We start from the raw sequence: 20,089 nt of genomic DNA on the forward strand, positions 1-20,089 counted from the left end.
ACAGCTCCTGTCATTTAAGTGTTTCCTACCGGAGACTGCACACGTCATCATGGAGCACCAAGCGCCTCTATGAACTGAGATGCTCTTTATGGTCTGGATATCACCAGGTCCATTGAACCAAGTAGTAGAGCAGCCACAACAGCAAATCACTGTACAATGAAAGGAGTTTATTGGGGACAAGGTTCCAGGATCTCCTAAAGAATGAGTAAATTACAAAATCAGATGGCCCAGATCCCTGTATTAACTACTTAAGTTACATTGATGCCTCTCCCTCACTCATCATACCTTTGACCAATGAGATTTTTTCCACAATTGACTAATGAAGGTCTAAAGGGTTCTTCCAATTCACTAATGAGTCTGAGCAATATGTTGGTGCTAGTTGTAAATGGGCAGCCGCTACATGACAGCACCATGCAGGTTGGACCTGAATTGATGGCGAAGAAAAGGGGTAAAGGGAAACCCTCTAGTGGGCAGAGCTGTGTACAGTAGACTTGCCATAATTTCATATGGAGGAAGAGGCAGCTTGAGGGATAGATATACACTGACCCGAGAGCGGTGGTGAATGGAGGCTTGAGGAGGAGACGGAGAATAACAAGACCAGAGAATCATTGACTACGAGGTCTGGTAAACATACATAATTTATGGCAAAGGAGATGACAAATGGACTCAATTATAGGCTTCACTGGTTTTATCATGTGCACCATCATCCCGAAATCTCTAGATGGGTCTGTGAGAATGGGCACAAATTGTACAGATATTTGGATTTCGTATTAATGCCTACCATAAAAAAAAATCAACTGCAGAAAAATCTATCAACAGCCAGCCAGGTAGTCAGAGTGTTTTATCCTATGGGTACCAATCAGTCTTTTTTTTTTTGTCTTTTCTAGTGATTCTGCAATGGACTAACAGAGTATCCATATGGTAGCAGGAATGGAAGCTTTGTATGGACCCAAATGGGCTCCCTTCATCAAGGATTGTGTAGCTATTGCTACCAATAAAGGCCAATCAACCAGCAGTGATCAACACAGAGCCGCCAGCAATATGACACCATCCTTGGGAAGACCACCAAGACACTCTGTGTCTTATTTATTATTTTAGATCTTTTCCTCTCTGGAGAGGGTAGTGATTTACCTTTGAAGTGACTATTCCTGGTGTGGATTTATCCACAGTGCCTTCACAATCTGAGGGCTTACAGAATATCTAGTCTATTTGCATCAGATCCTATACAACACTGCCTCAGACCAACATACATAATTTATGGCAAAGGAGATGACAAATGGACTCAATCATAGGCTTCACTGGTTTTATCATGTACACCATCATCCCGAAATCTCCAGATCTCCCCACTACTTCTGAATTTGGATGAAGAATTACCCTATAGGACAGGGGTCAGCAAACTATGACCTGTGCCTTGAATCCAGTCTGCTGCTTGTTTTAGTAAAGTTTGACTGGAATACAATCATGCCCATTTATTTATGTATTGTATATATTTGCTTTGGCAGTATAATGTCAGAATTGAGCAGTTATGAAAGGAACTGCATGGACTGCAAATTTACTAAAATTGACTATCCAGCACTTTACAGAAAAAGTTTCTTGACCTCTGATTTAGAACATGAGCTCTTGTTTGCTAAGGGGCTTCCAAAGGGGCTGTGTGATATGACCAAAAGTGTGAAGATGAGTTAATTTTTTGTAGGGCAAACTTTGACTAATGGATACAGGAGATGAGAAAGAGCAAGCAATTCAATTCTCTTTTCTTCCCTCCTTCCCTGAAGTATGCTCCACCTCAGCTTACCTCATAAAGAAAGGTTTAAATAGCTGCTTTAAAGTTTTTACCTGATAATTTCAACATCTGCGTCACCTCAGAGTTCGCATCTTTTTCTTGGGGGGTGGGGGCGGGGAGTCTCGCTCTATTGCCCAGGCTGGAGTGCAGTGGTACGAGTCCCACTCACTGCAACCTCCACCTCCCAGGTTCAAGCGATTCTCCTGCCTCAGTCTCCAGAGTAACTGGGATTACAGGAGTGCGCCATCACGCCAGCTAATTTTTGTATTTTTAGTACAGACAGGGATTCACCATTTTGACCAGGCTGGTCTCAAACTCTTGACCTCAGGTGATCCACCCACGTCGCCTCCCAAAGTGCTGTGATTGCAGGTATCAGTCACCCCGCATGGCCAACGTCTGTCTTTTACTTGAGCACAGGTCAGATTTTCCAGGTTTTAGTATGTCTAGTAATTTGGATTTTGCCTGGACATTTTGTATATTACACTGTGAAGCTCTGGGTCTTATTAAAATCCTCTGGAGAAAATAGATTTTCGGTTTTTGTTTGTTTGTTGTTTTTTAAGCAGATAATAAACCTGTCTTGTCTTCTGTGAACAGTGGTTCCAAAGTCCGTTCCATATTCAAAGTCTATTTGGATGTGCTTCTCACATATGTCACAGAAAGGGTGAGTCTTGGATGTGGTCAGTGAATTATATGGTAGTTCACTTCTCAAAGCTTGTGCTTCTTTGGGTGCACACATGCAGTTTGGGGTGAACCTGGGACTTGTATCAATTCATATGTGGAATTGGGGGATCTCTTTCTCCCATTCTCCTTTTTGCAATATTGTTTCCACTCTTTGGTTCTGTGGGGTGTATTTTTCCAATTCACTGGCTGGAAAGACGAGGTTTCTCTTGAAGTTGTGGCCACTATTACTACTACTCTCATGGAGAAATGAAGAGAACAAAAAGAAAGAAAAATATCAGGAATTTATCTTACATTCTTTGCACCACAGGGACCCATTTTCCTAATTCTTCTATTCAGAGAGATGGATGAATACTTACAGTATCAGGTTATATCTATATCCCTTCACTCCCACCCCAGATTCCTTTTGCATATTTTTCTGTCCAGATCAACTAGAGGCTCATTTGCTTTTTGGAAGAGAGATTACACAGGTCATGGAGGAGGGCACAGAAAGTCTACAGGATGGGAAACGAACTGGGGCGGATTAAATAGTCTTGTTCTGTGGAGTACAACCTGGAAATTCCTCCCAGTTGCCCTGGTATTTCCAAAATGATTAGTGTCTGAATGAAAAATTAGTCAGGGTATGAAACATGTGGATAACAAAATTTTTATTTGACACAATCTTTTCAGAATAACTAACAGACTACTAAGAAGAGAGGAGATCTCCGAAGGATAGCTCAGGTGAACCTGGGGTATCATATGCAATGAAATTGTAGAAATAAAGGCAGTTCCCCACCCTAAAAATGCTGCACAGCTGAGTGATCATTTACAAAGGCCTGAAAAGTAGATTCCCTCTACTCAACCAGAAGTACTTTCTTCTGAGGGCTTGAAATCTGAAATCATGGCCTGTTTTTCAGTTCTCTGCTCTCAGGAGGCCACTGCAAAGAGTTGAGTTCCCCTATGGCCATTGCTGACACTCTCTGCTACAGTCATGGGCATGCCTAGCCTTGGCCTTCTGTCTCACTCACACCTACAGTGAAGTGCAAGCAGAACTCAACGTTGGGTTGAAGAGGGCCAAGGGCATGTGCCTTGCAGCAAGCAGACCCAAACTGTGGCTGTTTACTGTTCAGGGAGGCTTGAGCTAGGCCCCTCTCTTCCTAAGCCCTTATCTGTATTGCCTATAAAGTGGGAATAATGACAGCCATATTGAAGGGCTGTGGGAAAAAACAAGATAGTGCGTAAAACTAAAACTTCCTCACCTCTAACTGATCTCCCCCTCTAGGCTCCAAATAAGACTTGAATTAGACATTATATTATTCAAAAGTGAGATTTATATCCCCAAATGTTAACTAAACTCTGCCTATAAAATATAGCATGGTAAACACGCTTAGATCTCCCTTATTGAACAGATAAGAATGATTAATAATCAACATGCATTATTTATGTAAAATGTAACTGGGTGTTTCAAAAATTGTGAAGCTCACTATCTAAAGTAGGTTAGCATTCCCTGTCTCTACTTTATGATATAAATTGTTGGCATACTAATCTCTTTTTTCATAGGAAAATTCTAAATTGAAAGGACTGGAATTAATTACATCTTACTTTCTTATTCTAAGTATTGGTTTACTTTGTGTTATTCAGTTTTTAAAGTCAAGTCATGACTTTTATACAGTTTTTCTTGTACCATGCATAGAGACCAACATCATGTTTTGCACTTAGCAGGCACCTAATAACTATTGATCAAATTGATTAATGATGAGTGACACACTCTGAGATATGATTTCTCCTTAGACTGAAGTAAGAAGATCCAGTCAATGCAAACATTGACATCAAGAAGGGAGAAAAAAGGAGAAGCTAAAAAGTATTGGTTAATTAATTAATTTGCATATCTCTTAAATTTTGGTCACTTGGAAATTTAAAATTACTGAGCATAATTGTTAATGTGCAATGGAATTTGATCATTGAGATTCCTCAGCTGCATTTATAATTCTACTGTCTTCTAGCTGAGCAGCTCAAGACTAAATCTGTGGTTTACAATTATTAGAGAAATGTAGTATAAGGAGAGTAAATGGCCTTTGAGACAACAAGTCATTTATCACTATGTACATCTTTTAGGTGTACTTTCCTTTATGATAGCACACTGTCAGGGAAGATGATTCTGAAACTTTGTTGAGAAGACAGGGAACATTTGCCAGCAATGAGGGCTATTACTAGGTAGGTGATACGGGAATTGAAAGAAGAGACAGAGAAGGACGTGCATATTCATTGAAGGCCTGCTCTGCTTCAGTAGCTTTAGATGCATTATTTCATGTACTCCTCTCCATAGCAGTACTATGAGACAATAATAAGTGATGTTTATTGAGGGCTTCCTCCAGGCCCACCATTGTATCTTCTGCCTGAGCACCTAGGCTTTCTGACACATTGTCTGAAATCTAGGTAGAAGCTTCCAACCCCCTCCTTTACTCTTGCATGCCATGTGCCTGCAGGCTTAACACCACATAGAAGTCACCAAGCCTGATGGCTTGTGACCTCCAGCAAAGTGTCCTGAGTTGCACCTGAGCCTCTCTGAGCTGAAGCTATACTTGGAGCAGCCAGAATGCAAGGAGCAGCATCCTCAGGCTAAGCAAGACAGCAGTGTCCTGGGCCTGGCCTCTAAAACCATACTTTTCTCTTAAGTTTCTGGCCCTATGATGGAAGGGACTATTCAGAAGACTACTAAAATGTCTTGGGGCATTTTTCCCATTGTCTTAGATATTAGCACTTGACTCTATTTTAGTCATGCTAATCTCTCTAGCAAGTGGTTGCTCCCCAGCCTGCTTGCATTCCTCTCCTGAAAGGGACTTTTCTTTCTCTGGCACTTGGGTACTTTTTAAATGTAACTTCCAACTTTAGGTCTTTTATATGCTCTCACACCTGATCCAAGGCTTTTAGAAGCAGCCAGGCCATATCTTGAACACTTTGCTGCTTAGAAATTTCTTGCACCCAATACCCTAAGTCATCAGTCTTAAGTTCAAACTTCCACAGATCCCTTGGACATGAACAGAATGCAGCTAAGTTTTTTGCTATGGTGTAACATGGGTGACGTTTATTCCAGTTTCCAATAAGTTTCTCATTTCCATCTGAGACCTCCATCTAGCCTTCACTGTCCCTATCTCTATTGCTATTTTGGCCACAACCATGTAACCAGTCTCCAAGAAGTTCCAAACTTTCCCATATCTTTCTGTCTTTTTTGAGCCCTCCAAACTCCTCCAACCTCTGCCCATTCCCCTATTCCAAAGCCATTTCCACATCTTCAAGTATCTTTATGGCAACACCACACTCCTTGGTATTAATACAATTTTTGTTGTTAGTCCATTTTTCCATTGTTTTAAAGGAATACCTGAGGCTGGGTAATTTATAAAGACTAGAGGTTTAATTGGCTTATGGTTCTGCAGAGTATATAGGAGGCATAGTGCTGGCATCTGCTCAGCTTCTGGTGAGGCTATAACCAGTACTCCCATCTTTCTAAAAGATAGTTTAATTATTTTTTCTCTCTCTTTTCTCTTTCCTCCTATCCCCCACTTCCTACTGAGATAATATGGTTTGGATCTGTGTCCTCACCCAAATCTCATGTCAAATTATAATCCCTAATGTTGGAAGTGGGGCCTGGTGGGTGGTGACTGGATCATGGGGATGGATTCTTCATGAATAATTTATTATAGCACCATTCCCTTGGTGCTGTCCTCATGATAAAATTCTCACAAGACCTGGTTGTTTAAAAGTGTGTAGAACTTCCCCCCGCCATTCTTGCTCCTGCTCCTGCCATATGAGACACCTTGCTTTCCCTTTGTCTTCTGCCATGATTGGAAGCTTCCTATGGCCTTCCTAGAAGCCCAAGCCACTATGCTTCCTATACAGCCTATAGAATAGTGAGGCAATCAAACCTCTTTTCTTTATAAATTTCCCAGTCTCAGATATTTCTTTATAGTAGTACAAGAATGGGTAAATACAGAAAATTGGTACCAAGGAATGGGGCATTGCTATGAAGATATCTAAAAATGTGGAAGCAGCTTTGGAACTGGGTAACAGGCAGAGGTTGGAAGACTGTGGAAGGCTCAGAAGAAGAGAGAAAGATGAGGGAAATTTTGGAATTTCTTAGAGACTGCTTGAGTAGTTATGACCAAAATGCTGGCAGTTCTATGGACAGAGAAGGCCAGGCTGATGAGGTCTCAGATGGAGATGAGGAACTTATTGGGGACTGGAGCAAAGGTGACATGTGTTATGCCTTAGCAAAGAACTTGGCTGCATTGTGCCCCTACCCTAAAATCTGTGGAACTTTGAACTTGAAAATAATGACTTAACGGTATCTGGTGGAAGAAATTTATAAGCAGCAAAGCATTCAAGAAGTGACCTGGCTGATTCTAACAACTATGTTCATCTGTATGAGCAAATAAATGACCTAAAGTTGGAACTTATATTTAAAGGAGAAGCAGAGCATAAAAGTTTGAAAAATTTGCAGCCTGGCCATGTGGTAGAAAGAAAAGTCCATTTTCAGGGGAGAAATTCAAGCAGGCTGCAGAAATATGTATAATTAAAAAGGAGCCAAAAGCTAATAACCAAGATAATGAAAAGGGCTTGAAGACATTTAAGACCTTAAGACCTTCACGGCAGCACCTCTCATCATAGGCGCAGAGTTCTAGGAGGACAGAATGCTTTCTTGGGCCAGGCCCAGAGCCCCACTGCCCTGTGCATCCTCAGGACACTGCTCCCTGAATCCTGATTTTTCCAGCTGTGGCTCAAAGAGGCCCAGGTACAGTTTGGAGAACAGGTTAATACATGAGCTCTTTAGAAATGCAATCATAACTTTTTACCTCTTCTTTACCAGACAGCCTGCAGGAGAAGCTCATTATGCTTAGAAACTCCAGGGCAGAACTTTCTCCCACCAGGAGATTGCCTCAAGAAACAGTCAATTTACAACCCAAAGTATGCCTGCTATGAAACTTTCTTCCACCTGGAGAGTTTTGGCCACTTTTACAACCTAGTTCTGCCCACAAAGATGCCAGCAGTGGCTAGCTCGATCACCCAGTGGGATACAGCATCAAAATGAGTTCATGATCCCCCACCTGCATTTCCCTCCTCTGAGTGCCATTTGTGCCATATGCCTTTTAAAATACCTGCTTTCTGCTCCAAAAGCAAAAGTGTATAATTTTTCCCCTAAGCTAGCTTTGGAACAAAAAGGCACTTTCTTTATACTAGACTTTTCTTTTGTTAATTGGGTGAGAACTCACTTATTACCATGAGGAGGGCATCAAACAATTCATGAAGGATCAGCCCCCATGACCGAAACACTTCCCACCAGGCCCTATCTCTAACACTGGAAACTACATTTCAACATGAGATTTGGAGGGGACAAGTATCCAAGCCACATCACTATTTTATTAAGTTCTAAAATTAAAATTTATGATTTACTTTATTACTTTGTTATTAGTGGGCACTCAAGTTGTTTTCATGTCTTTGCTCTTATAGTGAATGCTAAAATAACCCCTCACATGTATCATGTGTCTTTAAATCTAAGTACTAGTGTACCTGTTGAATGTATTGTTGGGTCAAAGAGTAAAGGCAGGCACTTATAATTCTAGGGGACACTGCCATGTTGACCTCCGTGTGTGTGAATTTGTCCTCTCACTAGCAGAGTTTAAGGGTGCCTGTCTTTACATAGCCTCGCTGACACTTTTTATTGAACTTTTGGATCTTTGTCAATCTGATAGATGAAAAATTGATGTCAGGTATTTTTAGTTGTATGTCTTATAATTAACGAGGTCGAGCATCTTTTTATATGTTTGAGAAAAATTTATACTAAATATTTCCTTTCTAGTGCATTATCATTTGTATTCTGTTCATTTTCTACTTGTGCTTTTTTATATGTTAGGGAGTTAGTGTCTTGTGATTTGAGTTGCAAAAAGCTTTTCCTAGTTTGTCTTTTAGCTTTTGACCTTAAGCACAGCATATTTCCCATGGAGAAATTTTTCTACTTTTTTTTTAAGAGTCAAATTTACTAGTCGTTTCTTTGATCACTTCCAAATTTGAGTCCTAATTAGAGAGACTGTCACAACTCTAATATTATGAGATAATTCTCCCATGTTTTCATTTAGAACTCTTCTGTTGTCTTTTTTTTTTTCATTTAAACCTTTGATCCTCTTGGAGACAATCCCACTGTTTGGATTGAAGCATACATCCAATTTTATATATATCTCTAGATAGATCTCCAATTTTGCCAGTATCATTTATTGAATCATTTCATGATTGACTTAAGATAAGTTTTTAATCATATACTGTATTGAAATATCTATATATGTCTGTATATATGTCTTTTTTGGATTTTTTAGTCTACTCCTTCAGCCTACTCATATATTATTACCATACTGTTTTAATAATAGAGGATTTTTAATATGTTTTAATGTCTACTATGGCTAATTCCCTGTGTCTCACCATTGGTTTTTTTTTTTTTTCAGAGTATTTCTGGTTATTCTGATTTATGTTTCCATGTGACTTCAGAATGACACTATCTAGTTTTTGTTAAAATAGGCTTTTGGGTATTTTCCTTGGGACTGCATCACAACTATAAATGAACATGAAAAATTCACATCATTGTCATGCTATGTGTTTGTATTTCCATTTTTAAAAAGTTGTTTTAGGCTTCAGAATTATTATAAACATTTTATTATGAGTCCTACATATTTTTATTCACTTAATTCCTGTCTTGGTTGCTATAGTGATGTGGTCTTTTCTTACATTATATCATCTATGTGATTATTGCATATATGTGCATATGTATGGGTACGTATGAAAGCTAATGTTTCTATCTATTATTTCTATACCCCTAATACTTTTCTGAATTCTTATTGATTGTAATAGCTTTTCAGTTAGTTTTCTTGTTTTCCAAGTATGCAGTCATAGCCTCTGTAAATAATATTTTTTCCTTTCTCTTTTCTACTCTTTTCATAACTCTAAGAATTGTGATTCCTTTCTCTTCCCCAATTGTGTTGTCTGTGACATGTCAAGTTCTATTTCTGACTACAATGGGACTATTTTAGTGCTTCCCATTAAAGATAATGCTAGTTTTGGGGTTATGACTGAATTACTTGATGTTGCTATAGATTTGATTTGTCTAACATTATTTTATTGCAATTTTAAAAAATTAAGAATGAATGTTGTATTTTGTCTGGTGACATCATTTAATACATTTCCCCCCATGCTTATATAATCTCAAACACAGAGGGTTTGTCATTGACTTATAGAAATTGTTTTGTGTTATATACACTTACCTTTATCTTATTGCTCACTATATAATACTTTGTGGATTATTTTCCAAATTAGATCTAGCTCATTGTTTTAATGGCTGCATAATAGTCCATGGTTTGGATGTAGGCCATTTATTCAGCCATTCCGCTAGGATAAGCATTCATTTTTTTTTCATTTTTTCCCTCTTCTATAAACAAATCTGAAGTAATTATCCTTGTATTGTAGTTTTATGTGATTGGCCCTTTTATTTCTAAGGACTATATTCCCAGGGATGGGAGTGCTGAACTGAAGGTTGTGTATAATTTTATTTTAATAGCCACTTTGCTATACTGTTCAAAATCCCACAGCTGGAACTGGCACTCAGTGAGCATTCTCTAACTCCAAAGCTCATTAAACCAAACTGCTGCCCAAATCAGAACCATGGTTAAAGCAAATCATATAAAATCACTGTGCTCATAGTGAGGTTCCTGCTACGCTTCACCTAGTGGACAGCGTATAAACATCAGATTACAGATTATTGCCTAACAAGAATCTTCACCTCACAAGCATTTGTCTCTGTGAATCTTTGAAGTTAGGTAGGCCTTGGTTTCTGCAATCTTGGACAAGCTATTTTGTCTTTCTGCGAATCCGTTCTCTCATCTGATAAATGGGAATAAAAATAGTGCCAACTTTGCACAGTTGCATCTAAGGTCTATTGCCTCTAAAGCCCAGAGCAAGGTATCTGGAACAAATTTTCTTACAATACATAAAATAGCAATTCATTTGAAGTTACCAGGCTCAGGTAAAATTTTTGCTATTACTTTGAAGTTGTCCAGGGTCCAGGCTGACAGGATGTCGGGGATAGAAAGTTAGCTGTCGCAGGGCACCTGGACCCTTGGTCCTGAAGAGGCCTTCACAGCTGTGACCAGGGTGAGCATCCACAGGCTAGAGGGGCCACACAGCACTCTCCTCAGGGCAGCCTCTGCCAATTCATGATTCACAATGGCCAGAAAACCAGTGCGGAAGGTTGAGAAGAAGGGCTGAGTGGGTAAGGGAAAAGGGGGAGGGGGTTTGGTGGTGAAGAAAAGAGGACAGTAGGGAAGGGGAGGAGACGGAAGAGGAGGAGAGGAGGGCAGAGGGCAGAGGGGAGGGGAGGGGAGGGGAGGGGAGGGGAGGGGAGGGGAGGGGAGGGGAGGGCCAAAGGCATTGTGTTAGTTTCCTATTGCTCCTTTGACAAATTACCACAAACCTAGTGGCTTGAAACAGCACAAATTTATTATAGTACATTTCTGGAGGTTGGAAGTTTAAAATCAGTCTTTTTGGGCTAAAGTAACATGTTGACAGGGCTGGTTCCTTTTGGAGGCTCAAGAAGTGAACCTATTTTCTTGCCTTTTCCTGCTTCTAGAGGCTGCCCATATTTCTTGGCTCATGGCCCCTCCCTCCATCTTCACAGTGCATCACTCCAACCTTTGGTTGTATTGTCACATTACATTTTCCTTCGGCGATTCTCTTTCCTCCCTCTTTGAAGACCCTTGTGATTTCATTGAATCCACTTGAATAATCCAAGATAACTCTAACATCAAGGCCTGAGTCCTTAATCACATCTATGAAGTCCCTTTTGCCACTTAGGTAACATATTCACACGTTCAGCAGATCAGGACACGGGCATCTTTTGAGGGGCACATCACTCTGTCTACCACAGACATGATGTGTGTAACCTGTGGCACCAATGCATCCCCTTTCTGCTCTTTGGAGGTCATCTTAACACTGAAGGTACCTGGTTTGTTCATCTGCCTTCTTTCTGCTTCCCTAAGAACCTCCTTCTTGCTTAGTTGCGTCCTGCTCTCCTGCTCACAGAGAAAAGACAGGATCTATTTTATTGCACACGGGATGGGAAAAGTATATATTAGACTTGGTAGTTTTTACTGGTCATGCCTGTACTAGAGGAAGAGTATGCTTCGTAAGCCAAAGGGCTGAAAACTGTGGTCAACAGAATTTACCACCTGCTATACTTCAGGGCTGTCTTCTTGGCTGCATCTGATGATTCCTAAGACATTGATTGGACTTCCTGTTTTGTCTCACTCGATTCCCACCATCTTTCTCCTTGTGTGATTGTTTCTTATCTCTGTCGTGACGTGGCCTTTTCTCTGTGCATTTGTATCCCCAGTGTCTCTCTCTGTATGTCCTAATCTCTTATAAGGACACCAGCCAGATTGGATTACAGCCCACACAAAAGGCCTCATTTTGACTTAATCACCCTGTTAAAGACCCTACCTCCAATATAGTCACATTCTAAGGTACTGGGAGTTAAGGCTTCAGCATATGAATTTTAGTGGACAGGCGGGGGTGCTGCTGTGGGGAGCACAAGTCAGTGTATAATAACTTTCATGGACCTTTCTCCTCCCCTGCTTAAAGTCAGGCCACATGCAATGCATGCCAACCCTGGTATCTTTAACTACCACCTGCCTCCATCTCTCCTGGTTGCCCAGTGGAACCATGGACAACCCAGCTGAGGTCAGCTGCAAAACACAAGGACCTAGTAAAATCAAATTAGGTAAACCCATAGGACTTATTCATCAGGCTAAGCCATTGTAGGTCTTGAATAATATAATTTGGCATTTGTTAGTATAACATTTTGGTTCCTGCAAAGATAAGTCCCACCTTCTTAAAGTAAGTATAAACACTTTAAAACACAAGTAACAGCCTAAGATCTAAAGGATACATAATGGCAGAAGGTCCCATGATTTCGACCCCCATAGGGCAGCTACATCAGGTGACAGTTCTAGAGAACTGAGACCCTGCCTTCCAGCCTCGGGCTGCAGTCAACAATGTAGTAAAGGGAAGTCTCAGAACCACTTTGCAGTTCAGGGTGTCCACCAGTAGAAGAGGGATAACCACATTTTGCAGATAGTATAAAGTAAAAGCTTGGGAAGTTCTTGGGATCTGAAGTAAATGTGTAACCATAATATTTCATTAAAAGCATGTTATTGTTGCCCAGATTTTATCCTGTGTTAGTCGTGTCTCAATCCACACAGTGCCAAGTGCCTTGCTATTGTAACAGAGAAAGCCTAGAAGGCAATCATTCTTGTGAGCCCCTAATGCTAGAAGTGGCCACATATAAGTCCTGGGTCATTTTTATTTTCAACTCCTTAAAACAGAAACATTAAGGAGGCCAGAAAAAGGGAGATAAAAATAAAACAAAGCTTTTCAAATCATAAAAGAAAAGGAACTTGGGTTTTGAGTGTGTTTCTAGAAGAACAAAAACAAGGCATAGATTCATTGAATCTGCCTCAAGTATTTCCTGTAGTGCAATAAAGCAACCCCAGGTGTGACCCCCAGATGCAGGTACTGCGAGCTGAGAAGCTCCGAGGCAAGGGAGGGAGGGCATCTGTCTCCATAACAATCTACAGACTTTAAACACACAGAGAGAGCTGTGCAGTTACCCTGAGGCAGTGGGGTGGGTGGGGAGGGTAGAGTTAGTGCCCATGCCCTGTCCTTCACCTGAAGGAGTGTGGCTTCTCTGTGGCTCTCTGTGTTTTGGAACTTGTTTGAGTCATTGAGATCAGCTGGGTGCAAGTGAGTTTTGTTTTTGTTTTACTGGGGAGAGAAAAGATTAGAGTGGGAAAAGGGAGAAAAGGAGTGCCAGAGAAAGATCGCTCATGGCCCAGCCCTCGACACATGTTGAAAACATCTTATAGGCTGATTTTAATTAGAACTCTTTATCTGGAGGGAGAAACTGAATAGTTTCCAAAAACCATAACCTTTTTTAAATGACATTCTTTTCATGAGCCTTTCCCAAACAAGTTTCTATGCATTTACTATCAGTCTAAAGACATTTCCTGTTTCCCCTTTTCTCAGTTTAAATTTTGGCATTTTCGTATTTTCTTCATTCCTGTTTCCCATGGCCCTTTACTATGCAAAAAGGGTGTGTACCTGTGCATATGTGCAAGAAATGAAGGAAAATTAATAAACTAGCAAGAGAATTGGAGTGCAAGTTATGAAAAAAGAGTGAAGAGCTAAATTTATATAACCTAGAAAAAGAGAAGGCTCTAGAGGAACATGATAAAGTTACACTTCACAGAAGCAATATAAATGAAGGGAGGGAATTATTCACAGTCTCAGAAGATGGCAGGACAGAAGGGCTGGCCCTAAGCCAAGGCGGGGAAATGGAATCATGAAGGATGATAAAGGCGAAGACCCAGAGGGAGCGCCTGCTGTGGGGCCCGCGACCCCACCCTTCCAGTTCATTTCCGACGGACACAGGGATCCAGCAACATCAAGGTCAGCTGAGCAGTTCCACATGGAGCTTTCCCATCCACAGCTCCCTCCTGGTCTGGTAGAATCTCCCGCACTGCTGTGGACAGTGGGGTGAGGGAAAAAGGATATGTTTTTCCCCAACATGGACAAACTTCTTCTGAAAGTAACTTTAAAGAACCAAACTTCCCTTCCTAAACACAGAAATAATTTCAAGCATAACACTCTAGTGACTTGTGTTCCTTTTAAAATTCTATCTTGCTCTGTTTAATTTTTGATCAATTGGAGCTATTTTAATGCTTGTGAAGTCTTTCGTCTGGCCTAAAAATGAGGACGATCCCTTTTACTCTGGGCATAATAGCACAGACATTTGGTGACAGATTAACAGGGCTCCACGCCGTCAATATCTACAGTGCATTGAGTGATGAATAGAAGGCCAGAGGTTGAGGTTTTACTTCTTACTCTGCCATTGTATTTGTTTAGAAGGCTATTAATATACAACAAATTTCCACAAAGGTAACAGCTTAAAACAACACACTTTTATTATCTCCCAGTTTCTACGGGTCAGGAATCTGGGTATGGCTGGGTAGGGTCATCTGCTTCAGAATTTCTCCACTGCTGCCATCGAGGTATTGGCCCAGGGTTTCTTAGAAGGCTGTTAGAAAGGCGTAGGGTGAGCCACAGGCATCTCGTGGTTTGACTGGGGCAGAATTCACTTGCAAGTCATTCAGTGGTTGTTGGCAGGATTCAGTTCCTCTTGGGGTGTTAGACTGAGGACCTCAGTTCCTTGATAGCTGTTGGCCAAAGGCCACCCTCAGTTCCTTGCTTTGTGGGCCTCTCTAACATGAGAGCTTGGTTCATCAAAGTCAGCAAGCCAGGAGGGCAAACGATTGAATAGAGTGTGTCAGCAAGACAGAAGTTATGGTTTTTTCTTTTTTCCTTTTTTTTTTTATTTTCTTGAGACAGAATCTTGCTCTGTCGCCAAGCTGGAATGCAGGGGTGTAATTTCGGCTCACTGCAACCTCTGCCTCCTGGGTTCAAGCAATTCTTCTGCCTCAGCCTCCCACGCAGCTGGGACTACAGGCGCCTGCTACCACACCTGGCTAATTTTTGTATTTTTAGTAGAGATAGGGTGTCACCATATTGGCCAGGCTGGTCTTGAACTCCTGACCTTGTGATCTGCCTGGCTCAGCCTCCCAAAGTGCTGGGATTACACGCGTGAGCCACTGTGCCTGGCCCAGAAGTTACAGTTTTTTATAAGTTGATCTTGGAAGTAGCTTTCCTTTATTTTTGCTGTCTTCTATAAACGTATAGAAGCAAGTCATTAGATCCAGACCCCATAGAAAAAGCAGGAATTACACAGGGAGTGGATAACAGGATGTGGGGACAACTGGAAGCCATTTTAGAAGGCCGCCTACAGCATTAACCAGATAAGTGGCCTTGGGCCTTAGCTCTTTCATGTGTTTAATATAATAATAAAAAGAAAAGTTTAAAGGTGGTTTAACTGATCATGGTGCAAATTTGACGGCCTGCCAGAGACTTGTAGGTCACATTAATTTGTAAAATGAATCACATGTGAGATAATAGGCAGGGTTATGGGGACTCCAGTGAGCTATACCTGTTCTGCTGGACCTATAGTATTCAAAATCAAATCTCTTAAAAATACATGGGCCTATCAAAGGTAATCTCAGTCCAGATTGGACCTGCAGATCACCAGTGTGACACCATTCAAGCTAACATGTTGTTACAGATGATGACACATAGTAGGGACTCTACATATTTTTGTTTCCTTCCATTCTCCTATCAGCTGCATCACTTTCCATTTGGCCAAAGCAAAGTGCACAGGCCGTTCTGTAGGTCATCATTCCCAACTCCTGTGAGGAATCAATGACATTAAGAAGAATGTTTCGTTAAAACTCAGAACTGGTTCTTGCTAAAACAAGTGAATGTTGGTTACCAGAGGGAAGCTAAGCTGGCTCCAGGTTCTTCTAGTCAACACCTAGCCCTACTTATACCCTTCACACCAAAATAAAAAGAATGGCATTCACTAAAGTAGATTATGTTGAGTCAAAGCAATACTTTTTGATAATAGAAATGATGGGCATATAATCATTTCTTCAACTAACATTTCTTGAGCTCCCACTGTGCCACCAAGATGAATAAGATATGGTTCCTCAAATTCTCCCAGTGTCTTGAGGACACATTGACAACATGCTCTGATGACTGCCAGAGAGAAGGGTATGCAGGTGATAAGACCACAGGGGAAGGGACAACAGGGTCTATGTGGGATTAGTTATGGCTTTGCAAAAGATACAGTGATGGGCCTCGCTCTCTCAGGGGTATGATCCATGACTCCCAGTTCTGTTTTTGATGGTCAAAATGTTTTACAATGAGATTATCTCACTAATCCTCCTAACCCGCTGGGACTGCAGGAAGAACACAGGTGCTATATTACTCTGCCTGATAGCCGAATGAGAATCCTATAACATAAAACAGGAGTTCCCCTAAAGACTACTCCAGTGCCTAACAAGATCACTAACAAGGTAGGGGTATAATCCAGTCTATGGCAACAATTGGATTTCTGAGCTCTGCTGAGCCAGAGAGAGGACCTGATTTGAAAAAATATTATTATGATTATTATTATTATTATTTTGGAGATGCAGTCTTGCTCTGTCGCCCAGGCTGGAGTGCAGTGGCACAATCTCAGCTAACTGCAACCTTCGTCTCCTGGGTTCAAGCGATTCTTCTTGGCTCAGCCTCCCAAGTCACTGGGATTACAGGTGCCCACCACCATGCCCAGCTAAGTTTTGTAGGAAATCATATTATACATGGCATTTACACATTGATATTTTGGGATTAGCTATCTACATTATTATCATTGATGTGACTAGTAAAATAAACAATTATAACAACCCTATACTTTGTCTTTGTATAGTGTTTTAAAAACTTCTCACTTGATAGCAGCATAGAAGTCTGAGTTTAGAAAGAAAATGCATCCTATTCTTTCATCAAGCCCTAAATGGCCCGGATTCAAAGTTTTTAGAGAAATCAACTAAATATTATTGAAGTGCCAAGTCCAGGTGAAAGACAAAGTTTTTATGTAGGATGTATAATTATTTAATATTAGGTCTAAGAGATTCACATTTTTTCTTATAGTATGCTATTACAAAAATTAAGAAAACAGTGATTTTTACTCTTTAACTTACCCAAACTGTCCATAATTCAGTTGTTTATTTGCAAAGCTGTACTTTGCCATTAGATATCTGGATATTTCCAAAAAGAGCATTTACATATCAAAAATTACAGAGGAAACTGCTTCAGTTCCCCACTTACTTTATGTCTATCAGTGCATCCAAAGGGCTGTCTTTTTTTGTGATCAGAGAGAAGGAAAAGGTGCATTTACTCATCTGGGAGGTGTATAATCAGTCACTCTCTCCATCAGCCCCCAAAAGCAGTTCAAACAGCATCTATTTAGATTGAAGACCAATTAAATAATTATCAAAAGCATCAAAAAGACAGGAAGGCTAAGACTCAGAGGAGCACATGGAGTCTGGTAAAAAAACATAGTTGCTGTTGTGAATTTTTACCTCACCATTTATTAGAACACGTACTGCCAGTGACCTCTGCATATCAAACAGGTCCATGAGCAGCTTCTTTTGAGTGTATGGACCTCCCTGAGCACAAAAATGTTTCCTGGTTTTTGCAGACTTAGAAGGAGATGCGTTTTTTGTTTTGTTTTGTTTCCAGCTAAGCTGCCAGGCCATTTGGCTTTGCAGAAATGAGCCCTTTGGTTCAGGATTGAGTGAAGCCTGCATTCTGGTCACTATGCATGAGGAGTTTTCTCCTTTGAACCCTGCCCAGCACACCCACTTGGCCAGCCTGATGTGTATCTGTACTCTTCAGAATGTGCCAGTAGAGTGCTAAACTCAGATCCTTGTTTTCCATGGATAATTTGCTTCTTCTCTGACTCCTTTTCATTGTTTCTGCCTTGTTCCAAGAGGCAAACCCAGGAGAAAGTAAACCAGCACCTTCTGAAAATACACCCAAACTGGCTGCCTGGAAGCCATGCACCTGGCTGGTGATCTTCCTAAGGGCTGCCCCCGAGGGCTGGCCATTGTCTTGCTGCTGCCCCTGTACTCAGGCAGGAGTAAGACAATGTGCAGCCGTCCTGCTGCAAACAAGCCCTATGCATTCACCCTTGCTAGAGAAACAAATGTCAGCAAATGGCCTATTCAGAGTGGGTTTGGAACTCATCATCTGTCTCTGAAAACCAGAATCTCTGAGGTGGCCTAACACAAAAGGATGCAAATGACAAAGGGTCAACAGCAGATGCTGAATAATGGAGTGGGAACAAATCGCATTCATGGGCTTCGTGTTTTTTGTGTCTCCTTCAGATGGTGCCTCATTCTTCCCACATCATTTTCAATTTCAACCATTCCTATTTTCATCACCAAGGGAGTCACTTGAGGGGCATCTGGATGGATTTCTGCTTGAGGTTTTCTGCCTTTGGATTGAAGTGGGCCTCTCTGCCCTTCAGTTTTGTTTTGTTTTTTTCTTGCAAAACAGTGACATATGTCTGCAAAAGCTTTGTAACAGCCACTTCCTCCTGCCCTGTGTGGCAGAGATGGCTATATTTTCATGCTGAGTGGAAGTGATACATTGATATAAAGTTTGTAAAGCAATTTAAAATCTGGAATGAAGAAACTATAGGCTTGCCAGAGTTTTTGCTGACATTGAGCTTAAAGATAAACTATTGGATCTATAATTTTTATTAAAACCAGGCCATTCTTTGGTGTCAAAAATCAAGGAGGAAACATGTATACAAATACACACCTACGACTCTCACCTTTCTACAGGTAAGGAGGAAGCAAAGGCTACTAGCAAGGAGCTCCCTCTTCATCTGTGATGTAGAACTCAGATGAGTAGAACTTGAGCAGTTTAAACGAAACAGTAGATATAACAACATTGAAGATAGCCAAACAATCAATACACAAACAGGTGTTCTTCTTTCATGTGTAATGATAATACGGGTCATAACAAAAATAACATTTACGTAACGAAGATTGTGCCAAGGACTATTCTAAGGACCTTATAAGTATTATCTAATTTGATCCTCTTAATTACTATGAGGTAGGTGCTCTAATTATTCTATTCCTCATATGAGGAAATTAAGCAGGCACAAGGAACTTGAATAAATTGCTCAAGGACACAAGATAAGTATGGGGCAGCTGGGGATAGGATCCCAGGAAAACTTGCTCCAAACCCAGCTCACCACCAGAGGACTTCATCAGTTCTAAGTAGTAAAAGGTGCCAACTAACAGAAGACTGAAAATAGCAAGAGCCAGTATGATTACAGGTTTACTTTTCTCTCTAGTAATAAATGTCTGGAAGTAGCAAGTCCAGGGCTGATACAGCAAATCCTATCACAGGAATCAGATTCCCTCTTACCTTTCTGTACCCCTATCCTTGCTTAGTGCCTACCTTCAAACCTTAACTTCACTTTAAGGTACAAAGTACTTTTAGAACCTTGGCCATTGTATCCAATTCCAGGACCTAAGGAGGAGGGAGGAGAAGGGCAAACATGTACCTGAGCTTGGGTCTCTTTCCACTTTAAGGAGAGTTCCTGAAGCCCCACCCAACCACTTCCACTTCCATCTCATCGGCTGGACCTTAGTTGTATGGTCACCCCTATCTACAAGAGAGATTAGGATACACAACTTTTAAGCGGAATACATTGTCACTCTGAATAAAATTAAATTTTCATTTTCTAAAAGAAGAGGAGAGTAGATATCGGTAGGTAGTCTGCAGGGGATACCAAAGACCTCAGTTGGGCTTAACCCAAGATGTGGATACAGCAGTCATAGAGCAAGACAAGTGAGCCTTCATCCTTACTGCCTACTTGACTCCTTCACCGTCTTGTTATCATGGGAGCCAAGGAGCCTATTGGGAATACTTCATACCAGCCTGAAACTGAACTTCAGGCATACACCACCTGGCACGTCACCCAGCCTGGGCAGAGTTAGGTAAACAGATCCTCAGAAGTCTGTTAGAAAATGTCAGGGTTGGGCTGGGTGTGGTGGCTCGTGCCTGTAATCCCAGCACTTTGGGAGGCCAAGGTGGGTGAATCACCTGAGGTCA

At 41.0% G+C, this 20,089-nt stretch overlaps 1 long non-coding RNA gene across 1 annotated transcript in view; it reads right to left on the reverse strand.

Annotated features, from left to right (window-relative positions):
* Nucleotides 1-2,076: 2,076 nt before the first annotated feature.
* The window catches only part of LOC116272576, a 49,159-nt gene continuing 31,146 nt past the window's right edge, over nt 2,077-20,089 (reverse strand). The window contains exon 3 of the long non-coding RNA XR_004181217.1: nt 2,077-2,691. This is a non-coding gene — a long non-coding RNA (uncharacterized LOC116272576). The remainder of the gene's footprint in view (nt 2,692-20,089) is intronic.

Source organism: Papio anubis, unplaced genomic scaffold (assembly GCF_008728515.1).
Source record: "Papio anubis isolate 15944 unplaced genomic scaffold, Panubis1.0 scaffold129, whole genome shotgun sequence".
Lineage (NCBI taxonomy): Eukaryota > Metazoa > Chordata > Mammalia > Primates > Cercopithecidae > Papio > Papio anubis.